The following is a 20192-nucleotide window of genomic DNA, read 5'->3' as shown; positions in this document are numbered from 1 at the left end:
TCAAAGAGAAGGAACTCAGTGCAGCTGAGAGTGACGTTTTGAAGTGGAGCAAGCTTGCTAGAGAGGAACGTTCTGGGAGAAAGCCATTTTGAAACCAGAACTTTGGAGCAGACGCCAGCCACGTGCCTTCCCAGCTAACAGAGGTTTTCCAGACACCATTGGCCATCCTCCAGTGACGGTACCTGATTACTGATGTGTTACCTTGGACACTTTATGGCCTTAACACTGTAACTGTGTAGTCAAATAACCCCCTTTTTATAAAAGCCAATCCGTCTCTGGTGTTTTGCATTCCGCAGCATTAGCAAACTAGAACAAGTATTTTGGAATGCTTCTCAGTAATCAGATGCTTACTTTTAAGGAAATAATATTTCTTAAATTCTCTTGCATTTTCAAATTAATGTTAGAAAGAAAATAGTCAAGAAAAAAGATTGGCTCCAATTTATCAGTAATTGAAGGTAGCTCTTGACTCTACTGAAAATAAATTATTGATAAAATCTTAAATCAAAAGTAAATAATCACAAGTTGTTTACATAAAATTTAAAATATGTTTGGGCAACTGAATTCCATGCATGACCATTGATGAGATAATTAATTGGGGAAGAAAATCAGCTGTAATAGACAAGATGTTATAATGGGGATAACTTATTATCCATAAAATTAGATAGATAGATAGGTAGATAGATAGATAGATAGATAGATAGATAGATAGATACCTGGAGATACTGAATGTTCGCTTCCAGACCACTGCAATAAAATGAATATTGCAATAAAGCAAGCCACATGAATTTTTTGGTTTCCCAGTGCATATGAACGTTATGTTTATACTATACTGTAGTCCATTACGCGTGCAGTAGCATATATGTCTATAAAAAACAATGTACCTACCTTAGCTGAAAAAAATGCCCTATTGCTAAAAACTGCCAAACATCATCTGAGCCTTCAGTGAGTCACAATCTTTTTGCTGGTGGAGGGTCTTGTCTCGATGTTGATGGTTGCTGGCTGATCAGAGTGATAGTTGCTGAAGGATGGTGTGTCTGTGGTAATTTCTTAAAATCAAATAATGAAGTTTGAGCATTAATTGACTCTTCCTTTCATGAAATATTTCTCTGTAGCATATGATGCTGTTCAATAGCATTTTGCCACACAACTTCTTTCACAATTGGAATCAGTCCTCTCAAACCCTGGTGCTGCTTTATCAATTAAGTTTATGTAATATTATCATCCTTTGTTGTCATCCCAACAATGTTCACAGAATCTTCACCAAGAATAGATTCCATCTCAAGAAACCACTTCCTTTGCTCATGCAGCAAAGGCAGCTCTTCATTCATTCAAGTTTTATTGTGAGATTGGAGCAATTTAGTCACATCTTCAGGTTCCATTTCTAATATACTTCTCTTGCTATTTCCACCACATCTGCAGTTACTTCCTCCACTGAAGTCTTGAACCCCTCAAAGTCAACCATGAAGAATGGAATCAACTTCCACAAGCTCCTACTAATGTTGTTATTTTGACCTCCTCCCATGAATAACAAAAGTTCTTAATAGCATCTAGAATGGTGAATCCTTTCCAGAAGGTTTTCAATTGACTTTGCCCAGATCCATCAGAGTAATCACTATCTATGGCTGCTATAGCCTTATAAAATGTACTATGTAAATAATAAGTCTTTTAAGTTAAAATTACTCCTTGAACCTTGGGTGCAGAATGGCTGTTGTATTAGCAGGCAATGAAACAATATTCATCTCATTGCATATCTCCATCGGAGCTCTTGGTTGTTGGGTACATTGCCAAAGAGTAGTATCTTTTGAAAGGAATCATTTTTTCTGGGTAGTAGGTCTCAACAATGACTTAAAATATTCAGTAAATCATATTTTAAACAGATGTGCTGTCATGCACCTTTTGTTCCATTTATAGAACATGAACACAAGCAGAGTAGATTTAGCATATTTCTTATGAACCCTAGGATTTTCAAAATAGTCAATGAGTATTGGCTTCAATTTAGAGTCTCCAGCTGCATTATTCTCTAACAAGAGAGTCAGCTTGTCCTCTGACGCTTTGAAGTCAGACATTGTCTCTTCCTCTCAGCTGTGAAAGTCCTAGATGACATCTTCTTCCAAGAGAAGGCTGTTTCATCTATATTGAATATCTGTTGTTCATCAATGATCTTAGCTAGATCTTCAGGATAACTTGTTGCAGCTTCTACATCAGCACCTGCTTCACCATGCATTTTGATGTTACAGAGATGGCATCTATCCTTAAACCTCATGAATCAACCTGTGCTACCTTTGAACTTTTTTTCTGCAGCTTGCTCACCTTTCTCAGCCTTCGGAGAATTGAAAAGATTTAGGGTCTTGCTCTGGCTTAGGCTTTGGCTTAAGGGAATATTGTGGTTGGTTTCATCTATCCAGACCACTAAAATTTTCTCCAGCAATAATTCTGTTTCACTTTCTTATCATTTGTGTTTTCACTGGAGTAGCACCGTTAATTTCCTTTAAGAACATTTTCTTTGCATTCACAACTTGGCTAGCTGTTTGGTGCAAGAGGCCTAGACTTTGAAATAGTCTTGACTTTCAACATGCCTTCATCACTAAGCTTAATCATTTCTAGCTTTTGATTTAAATGAGAGACATGTAACTCTTCCTTTCACCTAAACATTTAGAGGCCATTGTAGGGTTATTACTTGGCCTAATTTCAATATTGTTTTGTCTCAGATAATAGGTAGTTTTGAGGAGAGGGAAAGAGACATGGCCAGTAGGTGGAGCAGTCATTTATCAATTAAGTTTGCTGTATTATATGGGCACTTTTTGTGGCACCCCAAAACAATTATAATAGTAACATCAAAGATCACGTATCACAGGTCACCATAGCAGATGTAATAATAATGAGAATTTTTGAAATATTGTGAGAATTGCCAAATGTGGCATGGAGACAAGTGAGCACACGCTATTGAAAAAATGGTGCCAACAGACTTGTTCAATGCAGGGTTGCCACAAAACTTTAGTTCATAAAAAGTGCAATATCTGCAAAGCACAGTAAAACAAAGTGCAATAAAATGAGGTATGCCTATGTTTCTCTGGGAAGAACTGACTATTATAATAAGAAGAATTGGGGAATTTTGACCATTGACTATATTGAATAGAACCTTGTGTCAGTGTTGAATTTTCTGAATGACATAATTGTTTTATGGTCATTGTAGGAGATTATACTTGTTCTAAGGTGATAGATACTCAAGTATTAAGGCATGAAGTGTCATGAGGACAGTAACTTATTCTCAAATCATACACACACAGACACACATGCACACAAAGAGAAATCAAATGTGGTAAAATGTAATCAATTAGTGAATCTAACAATAAAGTAAAGTAAAATATAATAAAACAAAATGAATGGCACAATTTTATTTCATACTATACCTGTCAGTAATATCCTATTATTTTATGAAATCATTTATTATATTTCAAATATTTCTTACATATACATACCTTTTCTTTTAGAATGTAAACTTTTGTCTATACATTACATCCCCTCCTACAATACGAGTTAGACCTCATGAAATGCTTGTTTATATTAATTACCATCTGTGCCAGTTTGAATGCATTTTGTCCCCAAAACGCCATTATCTTTGATGTAGTCTTGTGGGACAGACTTTTGGTGCTGATTAGATTTGCTTGGAATGTGCCCCACCCAGCTGTGGGTGGTGACTCTGGTGGGATACTCCCATCGAGGCTTGGCCCTGCCCATTCAGGGTGGGCCTTGATCAGGGGAGCCATATAAATGTGCTGACTCAAAGAGACTGAGTGAGTGCAGCTGGGAGTGATGTTTTGAAGAGAAGCAAGCTTGCTAGAGAGGAACATCCTGGCAGAAAGCCGTTTTGAGGCTGGAGCTTTGGAGCAGATGCCAGCTGCCTTCCTAGCTAACAGAGGTTTTCCGGACACCATTGTCCGTCCTCCGGTGAAGGTACCTGATTGCTGGTGTGTTACCTTGGACACTTTGTGGCCTTAAGACTGTAACTGTGTAGCAAAATAAACCCCCATTTTATAAAAGCCTATCCATCTCTGGTGTTTTGCATTCTGCACCATTAGCAAACTAGGACACCATCTGTTTCATCAATGCACATTTAGAGATTGGCTCAGGATTTCACCAATACATAAAGATTTAGAATATTGTAATGAACCCTGCTGATGCTCTGCCCAGATCCCTCAGATCTCTTTTACCTATTCTGTTGGCCCATCATCTTGCTTCTCTGTGAGTTTGCTCCCAATGGCCCATACCTGCAACTCCCTTCTGGGAACTGGCCTTGGGCTATGAACCCACTTCACTCACAAGCCGCAGAGCCAGAAGTGCCTGGGAGTTTATCTCCTCAACACCACCACCCTAGGATGGCCCTTAGTCAGTGACTCACCAGTGGGCTAGTATGAATGTCAAGCTTGCTTGACTCAGGTGACACCCACTCTGAGATGTAATTTACATTCCACATAGTCCTTAAAAGCACACCCATTACTTGGCATCTTGACTTTTCCTTCTCAACTTACCCCACTCTCTTTCCAAAGTTTCTCCTGGAAGCACTGTCTTAATAAAACACTTGTCCCCAGTCCTGTCTCAGACTCTGCACCATTCCAAAATAAATATATTTGGTTGCAGAATTTACCCTGAGGCTTTTGTACTAAAATAAGCATGTTATATATTACCTTAATAAATTATAAATTACTATTTTTCTCAGATACCAATTTTTTCAAAACACTGTATTTATTTGGGTTCTTCCTCTCCCACCTTAAGTTTTATTTTAGTATAATGTTGCCTCTCAAAGATACATAAATTCAAATCCAAAAGCCTTTGGCAAGGGAACCTCTTAAAAAGGTAACAGAGGGAGAAATTACATTGAAAAACACAGAACAAAGGTTAAAATAAATCCTCTTTCCCCATTCATCTTCCAAAATTTCTATAGCTCATGGCAGCTTTCTTGTTCTCAACTACTGTTCTCCAACACTGGCCTCACAAAACCAACATATGGTGATTCTGCTATCTCAATAGCCCTCCTTTCAGAACACCTCCTTCCCTCCCAACTTCCAGATGTTTTATATTATGCATGTACACACACCCTCCCACTTTCATAGACAAATACGTATATACACACATGTTTATACATATACAGTATTCATATATTTTATTTTATTATATGCGTATGTAGTGATTTCAGTGCAGTAATTGTTTAGCTTAAATAACATAATGCACATATTTTCCAACTATAATAGCCTGACATTATGTCTCCATTTAGAAAATTTGAAGCCACAAAAAAAAAAATGCATATTTAACTGAAGTTAACTGTTTTTCTCTGTCTCCTAGATGTAGATTTTTGTATACATTTAGTTCAGAGGAAAAAAATAAGCTGCTTACAGGGATACTTAAAATAAAGTGAAATAAATAAAATAGCAATTGCTGAGAAAAATAAAAGAATATGGGAGAAAGCAATATAAAACAGAACAGGGAAAGAAGCTAATTTTACTATAGAAAAAGAAAGAATAGATGAATCTTGGACAGAGGAAAAGAAGATGTAAATAGCATGCCTCCTAAGTTGACTCTGCAACCTCCTGTTTCCTTTCTTAGTCTCCCTTAGGCACTGTTGCAAAACACCTTATTCTTATAAATAGTGACATCATTTCAAAAAGAGTGTTTCTAAATCTTTTGTCTGAATTAAACTGGCATAACTCCAAAAAATAGACATGAAAATAGAATGATAGCTTTAAAAAATCTGGCTAAAAACTTGGATGTCACCCAGCACCTAAGATTTAAAGCATCTGTCTCTTTTAACTAGAAAAATAAGAATTATAGATTAAATAAAGTTAAAGTACTTTTACTGATTTTGAATTAAATGCTGGTCCAGAATATCCTCCCCCTTGAAGGTTATATGAATTGGAAACAATATGGGATTTATCAAAGAAAATTTTATAAAACATAGTAAACTATTCTAAATATTTTGAAATTATTTGAAAAAGTAAAGCTTGATAGTTGTGTTAAACTGCTATTTTCCCTGAGTAGTCTGTTTCAAGGTATTATCTTTAAACTAGCATTAATAGAAATGCTAAAAATTACCCAGAAAGAACCAGCTAAAAAACCAAGCCATTGCCCGAAATGGGATCCCCTTTCTTGCTTCCTCTTTCTGCCCACCGACCACCCTCAGCTGCTCTGGCCATGGCTTTGATATTTCTCAAGATTAAGTTGCCTTTTCGCTATAGTAACTACACTGCTTATTATTCAGTTTTTTTTTTTTTTTCAATATTAAAGCCAGCTGGAGTGAAATGATCTAACGAAAATCAGCAATTAGCTGCAAATTATGTAATAACAAATGTAGTGTTTCTCTTGTTTTTATTTGGCTCAGAAACACCAACGAGGTTTATATAAAAAGGTAGAAAAGCACTAAGAGACACTAGGATGTTGGCTTTAGACCTATTCTAGATGGCAACAGCAAGTGTTTATTAATAAAAACTCTCTTTTGTGAACTCAAAGAAGCAAATAAAATGGAAAATTTAAACAAAACAAAACAAAACTATCACTATGACTTTTTCCAGGACCTAAACATCAGTAGACAGTTGTCAGCAATACCTTCACACATCTTTTCATTTTGTTTTCATTTTTTGCTCAGTGTCTACAACAAAGGATACCTTCATTGCATGCCCTGCAGTTGAAAAAAATTAATGCCCGAATGCAGATGAAAAGAAAATGTCACTAACTAAAAGTAAATCTAAGCATTTTTAATGCATTATTTCTCTTTGTTTTGAAAGTTTTTTAGAAAATTTAAAGTGACATCACAGCAGTGGAAATCACAAATTAAAAAAAATAAAAACAAGTTTGTACCTATTTCCCTAAAACATGTATTTAATCTAAGCTTGATGTTTTAAAAGTCATTGAAATTCTTCTTATTTGCTTATTCATCATTAAGCTACTTTCCTAGTAGACATTGCCAATAGTATCCTGATAGCAGTACAATTTATTCTCCATTGGTAATTTTGAAGATGTCACCATAATAAAATCAGTGCTTGTTTGATTATCATATTAAGCTTCAATTTTGAGCCCATATTTACAAGGTTTTCAATTTTTAAAACCTCACAAACATTTATTTTCCCAAATTATGTTCTAATTTTTAAAAGAAAAACAAATTGTTTAGGAGGCTAAGAATCATACCTAAGAGAAATCCATACTGTTCATTTGATTAATTTAACAAAACTTATCTTATCTAGGAAATAAAACAGTTACAATTATTTTTATTGTCCTCATTTTGTTAATTTTCAACATTATCTGCATGTATAAATGATGTCTATGAAAAAAATCAGAAAAAAGTTTATAGCAACTGTTCTAGTTCGCTAATGCTGACAGAATGCAAAACACCAGAGATGGATTGGCTTTTATAAAACGGGGTTTATTTGGTTACACAGTTACAGTCTTAAGGCTGCAGTTCCTCAAAAATGTCACTCTTAGTTGCGCTTGGGGTATTTGTCCTCTCTCAGCTCCTCCGGAGCAAGGGTCTGCTTTCAACAGCCATCTTCAAACTGCAGTTCCTCTCTTAGCTTCTGGGCATTCTTCAGAGTGTCCGTCTTGGCTGTAGCCCCTCTTCAAAATGTCACTCACAGCTGCACTGAGTTCCTTCTGTTTGCTAGCTCATTTACATGGCTTAATTTAGACACACCCTGAATGGGTGGGATAATACCTCCATGGAAATTATCCAATGAGAGTTATCACCCAAGTTGGGTGGGGCACATCTCCATGGAAACACTCAAAGGATTCCAATCTAATCACCACTAAAATGTCTGCCCCACAAGATTGCATCAAAGAATATGGCTTTTTCTGGGGAACATGATATACTCAAACCAGCACATTCCACCCCTTGGACCCCAAAAAAACATATTCTTTCCAAATACAAAATACATTCATCCCATCACAATATCACAAAAACTTAAATCATTTCAGTTACAATAGTTAAGTACAAGATCCCATTAATCAGTTACAAGTGTGGTCTGTCCAAAAGCAAAATTCTCCTCTGACTGTGGACATGAAACTTAGAACGACTTATGTGCTTCCAATATACAAAGGAAGGACATTCATAGGATAAACATTCCCATTGCCGTAAGGAGAAATTGAAAGGAAAACAGGGTTAACAGGAACCAAACAATCCCTAAAACCTGCAGGGCAAACTCCATTAGATTTCAAAGTCTGAGAGTCATTTACAGAAGGATAGTGCATCCTTGGGGCTTGAGAGAACGGGAGTTTAACCCTTCCTAAGGGCCTTTTCAGCAGCCCTTTCCTCTCCAAATGCTGGGGTGAGTTCTCCAACATATCCACACATTGGGGAGACCACCTTCTCGGCCCCACCCTCCTCAAACATTGGGGCAGCTCCCGGATTCCCTTCCATCTCCGAGGCACACGCTCAACCCCTTCAGAACAGTGGGGTGGTGGCAAGGCCTCCCCAATTCCCTGGGAATGTGCTTCACCCTCTTTTGGGCCTGGGGTGACAAAACTCTTCCAGAGCATCGAGGCGGAAGGCCCTTCCTCGACCTCTGGGGCAAACTCACCCTTTCCATGCATGTGGGCCACTCCGCTCTCCCAGCCCAAGGCCTTGTGACTCCAAATCTCAAACTCCATGGCTCTGTCTTTGAAGAAATTTTTTCCTTCAATTTGTTCCTTGTCTTTCTCCTCCAGTCCCGACCGGCAGTGGCTCTGTCTGTAAAGATCTCACAAAAATTCTGTTGGCTTCCCATGAAGCACACAGGGGTCAAAGCTGTCAGACAACAGAACTTTCTGCAAATCCTTTCTGCTTAACTCCTTCTCCAATCTTGGCTTGTACTGAAATGGTGGCTGTGTTCCATGTTTGGATACATCCTCATATTGGGCTGTAGCTTCTGGGGCTTCACCCCCTGGAAGCCCAGAGTTTCTCAGGCTATCAGTTTCTGGTTTCTTTGAAACCAAGAGTTCATTTCTCCACTTATCTCTGTCCTCTCACATTTTACTATAATCTGCAAGTAAAAGCCAGGCTACTTCTTCTATATTTTGCTTGGAGATCACATCAGCTAAATATTCCAGGTCATCACTTTCAAATTCTTCCTTCCATCCAACACCAGGACTCAGTTTTGCCAAATTCTCTGCCACTTTAAAACAAGGATCACCTTCCTTCCAGTTTGCAACAACACATTCATCATTTCTGCTCAAGGCCTCTTCAGAAGTATCTTTCGAGTCCATATTTCCAGTCTTCTTCAAAGCAGTTTAGGCCTTTTCTATCAAGCTCCTAACAATTCTTCCAGAATCTTCTCCTTATCCATTTAAAAAGCCATTCCAACATGTTTGGCATTTGCAAACTCAGCAGCACCAGCACCCCACTTCTCTGGTACCAAAATCTGTTCTAGTTTGCTAATACTGCCAGAATGCAAAACACCAGAGATGGATTGGCTTTTATAAAAGGGGTTTATTTGGTTACACAGTTATAGTCTTAAGGCCATCAAGTGTCCAAGGTAACACTCAGCAATCAGGTACCTTCACTGGAGGATGGCCAATGGTGTCTGGAAAACCTCTGTTAGCCGGGAAGGCACGTGGCTGGTGTCTGCTCCAAGGTTCTGGTTTCAAAATGGCTTTCTCCCAGGGCATTCCTCTCTAGGCTGCAGTTCCTCAAAAATGTCACTCTTAGTTGCACTTGGGGTATTTGTCCTCTCTCAGCTCCTCCTTAGTGCTGATTAGGGTCCTCTAATCAGCACTAAAATGTCTGCCCCACAAGATTGCATCAAAGAATATGGTTTTTTCTGGGGGACATGATACACTCAAACCAGCACAGCAACTAATCAGTGTTGGTACTCAGAAGTTTTATCCCACAAAAGCGTGTGTCTTTTTCTGATCTATTCCAAATTGGAGATTATATTTTTCTCTTGTCAATCATTTCATAAAGTAAGTATTATTTCATAAAGTAAGTATCACATGAACTGTAAATGACACAAGTGTGTTTGCTTTCAAAAGCTTTTTTGATTGCTTCTTTTATTGCTAAGAATGTTTTCTTCTTGTGGTTTGCCTCCTAGATCTACATCTAGGTGAGATGTAGATCCTTTTTCCAGTGTCTTTAAAAGAACAGAGAATATCTCATTTTGGGGGAAAAATATTAATGGGGATAAAAAATACATAGAAATTTATGTAATAACTAATTTATTCAATTACTCCTCTTGAATTCATTGGCTGAATAGAGGTTGATAAACTCACTCTTATTAAATGTGCTTATCTTCTTGTTGTTTTATTATTCATATGCAAATAGGAGGATATAGTTTCTTATATCCCTGCTCTCCCTCCTCCCCCAACTCTTACTGAAAAGGTAGCTGTTCTGCTTTTTGCTTCCTAAACTTAATAATATATCCTGGGGATCTTTCTATCCCACATTCTCTCTTACAGCTCATGGCATTACAGAGTACAGTATATAGGAGTTGGTTCTAGATTTTTCTTTGTTAGATTTTATTGTATTAGAGCAGGTGTATGTTTACATAAAACCGTGCAGAAAGTACCGAGTTCCCATATACCCACCCATACACACACAAAATCCAGTTTCTCTGGCAACTTTTGTTTTTTTTTCTTTCTTCCTCTTTTTTTTTTCTGCAGAAGAAATGGAAATGTTCTTATATAGATTGTGGTGGTGTAAGATAATTATATTATTATACCAGGAGCTATTGATGGTTCACTTAGGATGGATTGCACATTGTGTGAATAAAACTGTTTAAAAACTAAAAAGATACAAGTGCTGGAGAAGATGCGGAGAGAGAGATATACCTATTCATTGTTGGCAGGAAAGTAGAATGGTGCAGCCCATCTGGAGGGCAGTGTGGTGGTTCCACAGGAGGCTAAGTATAGGGTTGCCATATGATCCTGCAACCCCGTTACTTGCAAGCAGGGATGTGAATTGACATTTACACACTAGTACTTATGGCAGCAATATTCACTGTTTGCAGTGAATGGTGGTGGCCTAAGGGTACATCAAAGGGTGAACTGGAAGGGCAAAATGTGGTGTACACATACAATGGAATATTGAATGCCTGCAAGAAGGAATGAAGTCGTGAAGAATGCAAATAGGAGAATGAACATGGAGGATATTATGTTGCGTGAAATAAGCCAAAATGAAAGGCCAAATATTGTAAGGTCTCACTAATATAAACTAACTGCAATGAACAAATAGTGAGAATTGAATTTGAGAGCATAGGTTATCAGGGGATAGAACATGGACAGAGATTGGGCAATCAGTGATGCAGGACTATAGAGTGTTCAATGAGGCTTGTTGTAAAGGTTCCTAGATTGCAAACTCTTACAGCAGTCACATCTATTCCTGAGTTTTTACTGCTAGTTAAAAGATTGTTTGGTACAAAATTTACATTCTCTGTAGCACACTTTCTAATATAACCTGTATGGTCAGTTTATCTAAACAACATGGTAGCATGAAACCTAGAATAGGAAATGAGATCTTGTTATTTTGTACAGGTTAATATGATACGTGTTGCACCCCACTGTATTGTGGGCAGAAAATAAAAAAAGGTATTTGCAAAGTCCCCTTGAGGGCCTGGGGAAAAATGTGAAAATATTAAACTTCCTCATCTGGGGAATTCCTGATATTACCACAAGCATTAGGGAATCCCAATTTAGTAAGTAAGTCAAGGCCTCAATTTTGGGACTGCCCTTATGAAACTTATTCCTGCAAAGGAGAAGCTAAGCATACTATTAATTTTATCAAAAGTCACCCCCAGAGAAACGCTTTTGTTGCTCAGATGTGGTTGTTTTCTCTCAGCCAAATTTGCAGATAAACTCAACCACCCTCTCCTCTATGTGGGACTTGACTTCCAGGATGGCAGTGGCAGTGAGATACAGGACTCCCAGGGATGAGCCTGGCCCTGGCCTTGTGGGATTGAGAATGCCATCTTGACCAAAAGGGGGAAAACAACTGAAACAAAATAAAGTTTCAGTGGCTGAGAGATTTCAAATAGAGTCAAGAGGTCAATCTGGAGGTTATTCTTATGCATTATATACATATTCCTTTTTAGTTTCTAGTGTATTAGAATAGCGAGAAGAAAATACCTGAATCTGTTGAATGGTAATCCAGTAGACTTGATTCTTGATGATAATGTTATAACCATATAGCTTTTTTCATGTGACCATGTGATAATGAAAATCTGGTGACAGACATTCTCTTTACACAGTGTATAGACAGATGAGTAATAAAACAATGACCAAAAATATATAAATAGTAGGGGTGGATAAGGGTTATGGGATGGCTTGGATGTTCTTTTTAATTTAATTTTAATTTTTTGTATTTTAGAGTAATGCAAATGTTCTAAATTGATTATGACAATGAATGCACACCTGTGATGATGATACTGTGAACCATTGATTATAATGTGTGAATATATCTCAAAAAATTGCATTTAAAAACATCTTACAATATTATATTCTTCAAAACAGCATGTCACTGGAAAAAAGACAGCTATATAGATCAATGGAATTAATTGAGGATTCAGAAATAGACCCTCACATCTCTAGCCAGTTGATTTTGGACAAGGGTGCCAAGTATACTCAATTACAAAAGAATTATCTCTTCAACAAGTTGTGCCAGGTGAAATTGATATACGTATACAAAAGAATGGATGTGTGCCTTTACATCACATCATATACAAAAATTAACTCCAAATGGATCAAAGAAATAAATATATGAAACAGGGCTATAAAACTTCTTGAAGAAACCTTAGGGAAGCATTGTTAGACAATGGCTTCTCAGGCCTTACACTAAAAGTACGAACAGCAAAAGAAAAAGCAGGTAAGTGGGACCTCATCAAAATTAACAACTTTGCTTATTGAAGGATTTCATCAAGAAATTAAAAAGGCAGCATAAAGAATGGGAGAAAATATTTGGAAACCACATATCTAATAAGTTTTTAATTTCCAGAATCTGTATAGAAAATCCCTAACTCAATAACAAAGAGAAAAATCCAATCATAAAATGGTCAAAAAACTTGAATAGGCATTTCTCTAAAGAAGATATACAAATGGCCAAAAAGCACATGAAAAAATGCTCAATATCATTAGCCATCAGGGAAATGCAACTCAAAACCACAATGAGATATTATTTACACTCACTAGAATAGCTGTTGTTAAAAAAGAAGAAGCAGTATTGGAAAGGATGTGAGAAACAGGAGCACTCATACATTGTTGGTGGGAATGTAAAATGGTGTGCTACTATAGTTTAGCAGTTCCTAATAAAATAGAGAATTACCAAATGACTCAGCAATCCAGCTTCTGGGTACATAATCAAAAGAATTGAAAGCAGTGACTTGCACAGATATTTGACAAGCAATGTTAATAGCAGCATTATTCATAATTGCCAAAAGATGGAAGCAGCTCACTTGTCCATCCACAGATAAATGTGTAAGCAAAATGTGGTATATTCATAAAATAGAATATTATGCATCCTTGAAAAAGAATGAGGTTCTGATGCATACAACAACACGAATGAACCTTGAAGATCTCATATTGAGTGAAATAAGCCAGAAACAAAAGAACAAATATTGCATGATCTCACTGATATGAAACAGAGTAAGCAAATTCATAGAGACAGAAACAAGAACACAGGTCAGCAGGGCCTGGGGAGGGCTAAGGAAAGGGGACTTAAAGCTTAACTGGTACAGAAGTTCTGTTGGGGTGATGTATGTTGGTGACAGCTACACAACATTGTGAATGTAATGAACAACACTGAATTATATACCTGAATAACATTAAAGGGAGAAATTTCAAGTTGTATAAATGTTACTGAAATAAAATTAAAAGGCAGTTTAAAAATATTTGCTGACAGATGGAAATACGAATGTTCATCATATGTGCTGAAAATCTGATATATTAAAGTTCCTATAAAATGAGCTTAAGGTCTGCTTCCAAATTTGCCCTTTAACTGACATAAAAAAGATCAGGGAGAAATAGGGAAAAATAAGAGAGAAAAATCATTTATTACATTAAAAAGTGATTTCACAATTCTGAAATGTATACATGACATGTTTATGAAGATAAAAAGTGCTTTCCATGTTCATTTTTACACAGGAAAGTCAATTTCTGGATTATTGATGCTATTTATTAATTTCATGCTATGTTACTCAGAAAATATCCCAGACAAATGTTCATTTCCTGAATAATTTTTTAGTACATTAGGTAGATCAATTCAATTCAATACATTGTTTTTCAATCCAATTCAGGGAAGCCAATATGTATTGATTACTTTTGTTTTGCAGTTCTGTGTAGCTGCAGAAAAAATATTAGCAAATGAAATCTAATTCCTGCTTTCAAGTATTTCATAATCTGGCACAGAAAAAAATGTCATCATATGTATAAATGGCCATCAGTTTGATGAGTAATGTAGTGGCACACAGAGTAGTGCACTCAGTATAATTTTCAATATCTCTACCATAGTGCTTTCAAAAGCACATTAACTTGTAATAAAATCTATAGATTCAAATGATAGTGTAGTTCCAAATTGATTTATATTGTCCCTAACCTTGGACAGAATTACTTGAAGGAAACCATAGCATAAAGTGCATATTACCTTTATTCTTCATTGATAACATGAGACAGAAATGTTTTATAATCCCTAATATTTAGAACATATTTTATTAAGTTTAATCTTGACCTCATTAAAAATAAGCAGGGCAGAAAATCATATGGGAGAAAAAAAATGAATGGACTATAGAATGAACAGTTTAGTACTGCTATTTCCTCAAGTTAGGACAATCCTTAGTAAAAAGATAAAACAGAATAACTCAAAGGCAATTTCACTTCTGGATTCTCATTTCAATTTTTGGCATATGATAAACTCTTACCTTATCCCACTAAAATGGGATTGTCTTCCACTGTATTTATTGTCAATTGTTTTCCACTAAACATTTATCTTTTTCTTTTACTATTTGGTCCTATTCTATTTTTATTTTATAATAGTGGATATTTTATTTATATATTATACATAATTGTGTATAATATGTACGTTTTTTGCTTTATTACAGTAGTCGTGGGTTTACAGAACAATCATGCTTAAAATACAGTACTCCCATATATCACACTAACAACAGCATGTTGCATTGGTGTGGAACACGTGGTACGTGGTTTAATTTGGGGTTCAATGCTTGTGTAGGACACTTCCATGAATTTTAGTTTAAAATATTTTTTCTGTTACCATGTATACAAGCTAACATTTCCCCTTTCAAATATATATTTAAGTGCTGCTAATTGCATTCACAATGTTGTGCTACCATTACCACCATCCATTATCAAAACATTTCCATCATTCCAAATAGGAATGCTGTACATTTTCAACCTTAATTTCCCATTCCCTCTCCCTGCACCATCCCCTGGTAAACTATATTCTAGATCCTGACTATGAGTTATTTGTTTATTCTAATTGTTTCAAATCAGTGAAATCACACAGTATTTGTCCTTTTGTGTCAGGTTTATTTCACTCAGAATGATTTCTTAAAGGTTCACCTGTGTTGTCACATGCATTAGAACTTCATTCATTTTTATGGTTGAATAATAGTCCTTTGAATGTCTATACCACATTTAACGTATCCATTCATTGGTTGATGGACACTTTGGTTGCTACAATATTTTGGAAATTGTCAATAATGCTGCTATGAACATTGGTGTGTAAATATTTGTTCGAATCCCTCCTTTCAGTTCTTTTGGGTATATACTGAAAAGTGGGATTGCCGTGTCATATGGTAGTTCTATTCTTAGCCTTCTGAGGGTCCTTTAAACTGTCCTCCACAGTGACTGCACCATTTTACATTGCTAACAGCAATGAATGAGTGTTTCTATTTATCTGCATCTTTTCCAAAACTTATTTTCTGTTTCTTTTTTTAATAGCAGCCTTTATAATGGGTGTGAAATGGTATCGCATTGTGATTTTGATTTGCATTTCCCTAAGGGCTTATGATGTTGAACATCTTTTCATGTGTTTTCTGGCTATTTGTATATCTTCTTTGGAGAGACATCTGTCCAATTCTTTTGCCTATTTTTTAGTCATGTTGTTTCTCTTTTTGTTATTTAGTTAATCCTTTATAATAACATTTTATCATATATGTATATATATATACACACACATATACATACATAAATATACCAGATATTAATCCTTTACCAGATTTTTTCCAAATATTTCCTCCCATTGAGTAGATTATCTTTTTACTTTCATAATAATATCCTTTGAACAACAAAAGTTTTGAATTTTGATGAGGTCCCATTTATCTATATTTTTCTTTTATTACTTGTGCTTTGGGTGCAATGTCTAAGAAACCATTGTCTAACACAATGTCCCAGAGATGCTTCCCTATGTTTTTTTCTAGGATTTTAATAGTTTTAGCTCTTATATTTAGGTATTTAGTCCATTTTCAGTTGATATTTTTAAAATGTTGTCAGGTAGAACTACTCTTTCTTTTTCTTGCAAATGGAGATCCAGTTTTCTCAGCACCATTTGTTGAAGATAATATTGTTTCCCCAATTGGGTAGTCTTTGCCAGGTCATCAACAATCAGTTGTCCATAAATGTGAGGGTTGGTTTTTGAGATCTCAATTCTATTCCATTGGTCTATATGGCTGTCCTTGTGACAGTACCATGCTGCTTTAATTACTGTGACTTTGTAGTAAGTTTTAAGATTGGGAAAAATGTGAGTCCTCCAACATCATTCTTCTTTTTCAAAATAGCCTTGGCCATTCAGGGCCCCTTACCTTTCCATATGAATTTGATGATTGGATTTTCCATTTCTGCAAAGAAGGTTGCTGGAATTTTGATCGAGATTGCATTGAATCTATAAATTGCATTGGGTAATATTGACACCTTAATGATATTTAGTCTTCCAATCCAAGGATATAGAATAACCTTCCATGTATTTGTCTTCTTTAATTTCATTTAGCAATATTTTGTAGTTTTCTGTGTACAAGTCCTTTGCATCCTTGGTTAGATTTATTCCTAGGTATTTGATTATTTTTGTTGCTATTGCACATGGAATTTTTCTTGATTTCTTCTTTGCTTTGATTTTTTCATTGCTTGTGTATAGAAACACTACTGATTTTTGTGTGTTTATCTTGTATCCCACCACTTTGCTGAATTCTTTTATTAGCTCCAGGTCTTTGGTGTGGATTTTTCAGGATTTTCTGTATATAGGATCATATGTGCAATTAGGAAAAGTTTTACTTCATTTTTCCAATTTGGATGCCTTTTATTTCTTTTTCTTGCCTAATTGCTCTGTCAAGAACTTCCAGTACACTGTTGAATAACAGTGGTGGCAATCAGCATCCTTGTCTTGTTCCTGATCTTAGAGAGGAAGCTTTCGGTCTTTCACCATTAAGTAGGATGTTAGTGCTGGGCTTTTCATATATTCCCTTTTTCATGTTGAAGATGTTTCCTTCTATTCCTGCGGTTCTATGTGTTTTTTACAAAGAAAGGTTGCTGGATTTTGTCAAATGTGTTTTTAGTGTCGCTTGAGATAATTATGTGTTTCTTTTCCCTTCATTCTGTTTATGTGATGTATTACATTAAATGATTTTCTTATGTTTAATCAACCTTATATATTGGGGTAAATTGCACTTGATCATGATATATAATGCTTTTAATATGCTGTTAATTTGGTTTGTTAGTATTTTGTTCAGGATTTTTGCATCTATAGTCATAAGAGCTATTGGTCTCTGGTTTTCTTTCCTTGTGGTATTTTTATCCGGGTTTATAAGAGGGTGATTTGGCCTCATATAATGAGTTAGAGAGTGTTCCCTTCTCTTCAAGTTTAGCAAAGATTAATGGCCAACCTCTACACAGAATCATACCTTTTTACCCTCTATCAAGAATCAACTAAATACCTGGATGGGAAAAGCTAGACATAGTGTTGGCTCATCTCTATAATGTTCCTTTCTCCTGTAGCAGTTGACCCCTCAAGTTCTGGCTCTCTAGCAACTCTCAAATGCCCTCAAAACAAAATTATTTCCTTCTTAAAAATGTTATTCTCTTTTTCTGATTATTCTTGATGGAGTATATCAGTTTGCTGTAAGACATGCCATCATAACTATAAGTGGAAGTCAACTCAATTTAATCAAGCCAATAAATCGATTTACTGAATGGAAAATTCAGTGGCTTTTTTGTTTTCAAGGGAGAATGGTTTTGAACATATTACCATTCAAAATTGCAATATATAAAGCAAAGGGAGAAATCTGAGTGTATAATTGCTTTTTAAATTTAAAATATAATTTACTTATCAACTCCCCTTCAGATATATTCTCTTTCATAACAATCACTATGTGGTCTTAGTAAAGTTAATTTATTTTGTATTCCAGATCCCTTCACACAGACCTACTATGTATTCTGTAAATGTCAAATCTGAATTAAAAATCTACATACACATACATCAATTGTAATATCTTATTTAAGAATCCTTTGAAAGTATATTTTTAAAATAATAAACTTATCCATGTTGAGGAGAAGGAGGAAATAGATGAGAAGGAGGAGGAAGAGAAGGACAGGATTGTCATTTCTAACTGGGAATTTCATTTTTGCCTAACATAGTATATGCAAATTTTCTTTTTAAAAAGTAGTCAAATTTTTAATTCTTATGACTCTGGATTTATTGAATAACTTTTTAAAGGTCATATTATGTTATATTTCATATACATTTATTTTTTCACATTATGTCATTGTATAAATTCCAAATATCAATTTATTATCACTGAATTCCAAATAAATTTTTCATCAGATTCTGGATTAGTCATGGGGACACTTCCCACTCCCCACCTAGGCCCCTCCTTTCTCCCTCTTGCTTGTTTTTGTGCAAATGTTGGTTATGTTTCTTCTCTTTCTTGTTTGTGTGCGGGTGACTGGTATATTTCCATTTGGGCTCACTTGCATGCAGATGTTTGGTATGTTTCTATTTCACAAGAGACTGCAGGCACCAGAGGTAGACATTAAATCTTAATCAGACCCAGCTGCTTGCCAGGGCACAAAAGTTACTTATTGGCAAAGCCCCCTCTGTGGAGTACATAAAAGCTCAGCACTCAGGCAGTGCAGGTGCCCCTCTTCTTCAACCTGAAGCGAGGACTTCAGGGCTGCTGAGAAAATGGCCTCTCTGGGGAACCATTCATAATTGGTCCCTCATTTTGTTGCAAAGTAGGGCATGTGGAGCTGCCATCCACCGACCATGACCCAAGTAGTTGACCTCCACATGGGCCCATCCAAGGTGGGATCTTTTCCCCTGCTCTTCTGGACCCTGTTTGCTGAATAAGTAATAAAGCCTTGACCCTTTTTGCTGTGTAAGTAATAAAGCAGTCACCTGCTCCAAGTCCCTGTTGTGCCTGGGCCTGTGTTCCTGTGATGCACCATATGGCAACTCACTCCACACCTGCTGTAGAAAACAGGTGGGCCCTTTAAATATCGGTTCTTTGCCAGCTGATTTGATGTCAAGCATTGTCAATACAGAGCTGTGGAGGCCATTCTTGAGGAAGAGCCTCTTCCTTCTAGTTCTGGTGTGTCCCACTCAGCATACTCAGGCAGCCTGCACAGCTTCTCTGACACTCAGCTCCTACAGTTTACACGGCTTCTCTGGAACTAGGCAAGAGTACAAGAGTTTTTCTATGCCTAAGTATGGAAATTCTGGTCAATGGATAAGACTGTCTTAAAGTATTAGATATGACCAAGTAGCTATCCAAAGTGTTTGCTCTAATTTACTCTATACCCAGCAGTGTGTGAGCTCTTGTGCTGTACATCCTTGCCAATGCTTGACAGTGTAGGATGTTTTAATTTTCACTAATGCAATGGATAAAAATACTGTCACATTTTTATTGGAATTTTCCAAATAGTAGCAATGTCAAACATGTTTTCATGTGTTTATTAACTATTCAGATTTCTTCTTCTATGAATTGCCTGTACATATTCTTATACACTGTATATTGCATGAGTTGACTATCTTTTTTCTGCAAAGGGCCGGGTGGTAATTATTTTTAAACTTTATGGTCCACAGGCAATTCTTTCAACAAAGAGGTTCTCACTAAAAGACTAATAGGGTTTCTTAATTTGTGGGCTGTACAAAAGCAGGCAGTAGGCTGGATTTTACCCAAAAGAAATAGTTTTTCAACTCTAGATCTATCCAGTTATTGCTATACTATTGAATTTTAGGGTGC

General features: G+C 36.1%; 1 pseudogene; it reads right to left on the bottom strand.

The window, feature by feature from the left end:
* Window positions 1-881: 881 nt before the first annotated feature.
* On the bottom strand, window positions 882-2663 carry LOC119530580 (annotated as a pseudogene).
* Window positions 2664-20192: the final 17529 nt, after the last annotated feature.

The sequence above is a fragment of the Choloepus didactylus genome, chromosome 3, assembly GCF_015220235.1.
Source record: "Choloepus didactylus isolate mChoDid1 chromosome 3, mChoDid1.pri, whole genome shotgun sequence".
Taxonomy (NCBI): domain Eukaryota; kingdom Metazoa; phylum Chordata; class Mammalia; order Pilosa; family Megalonychidae; genus Choloepus; species Choloepus didactylus.
Note: the sequence above shows the minus strand (reverse complement) of the source record. Positions and strands in the feature narration are given on the sequence as shown.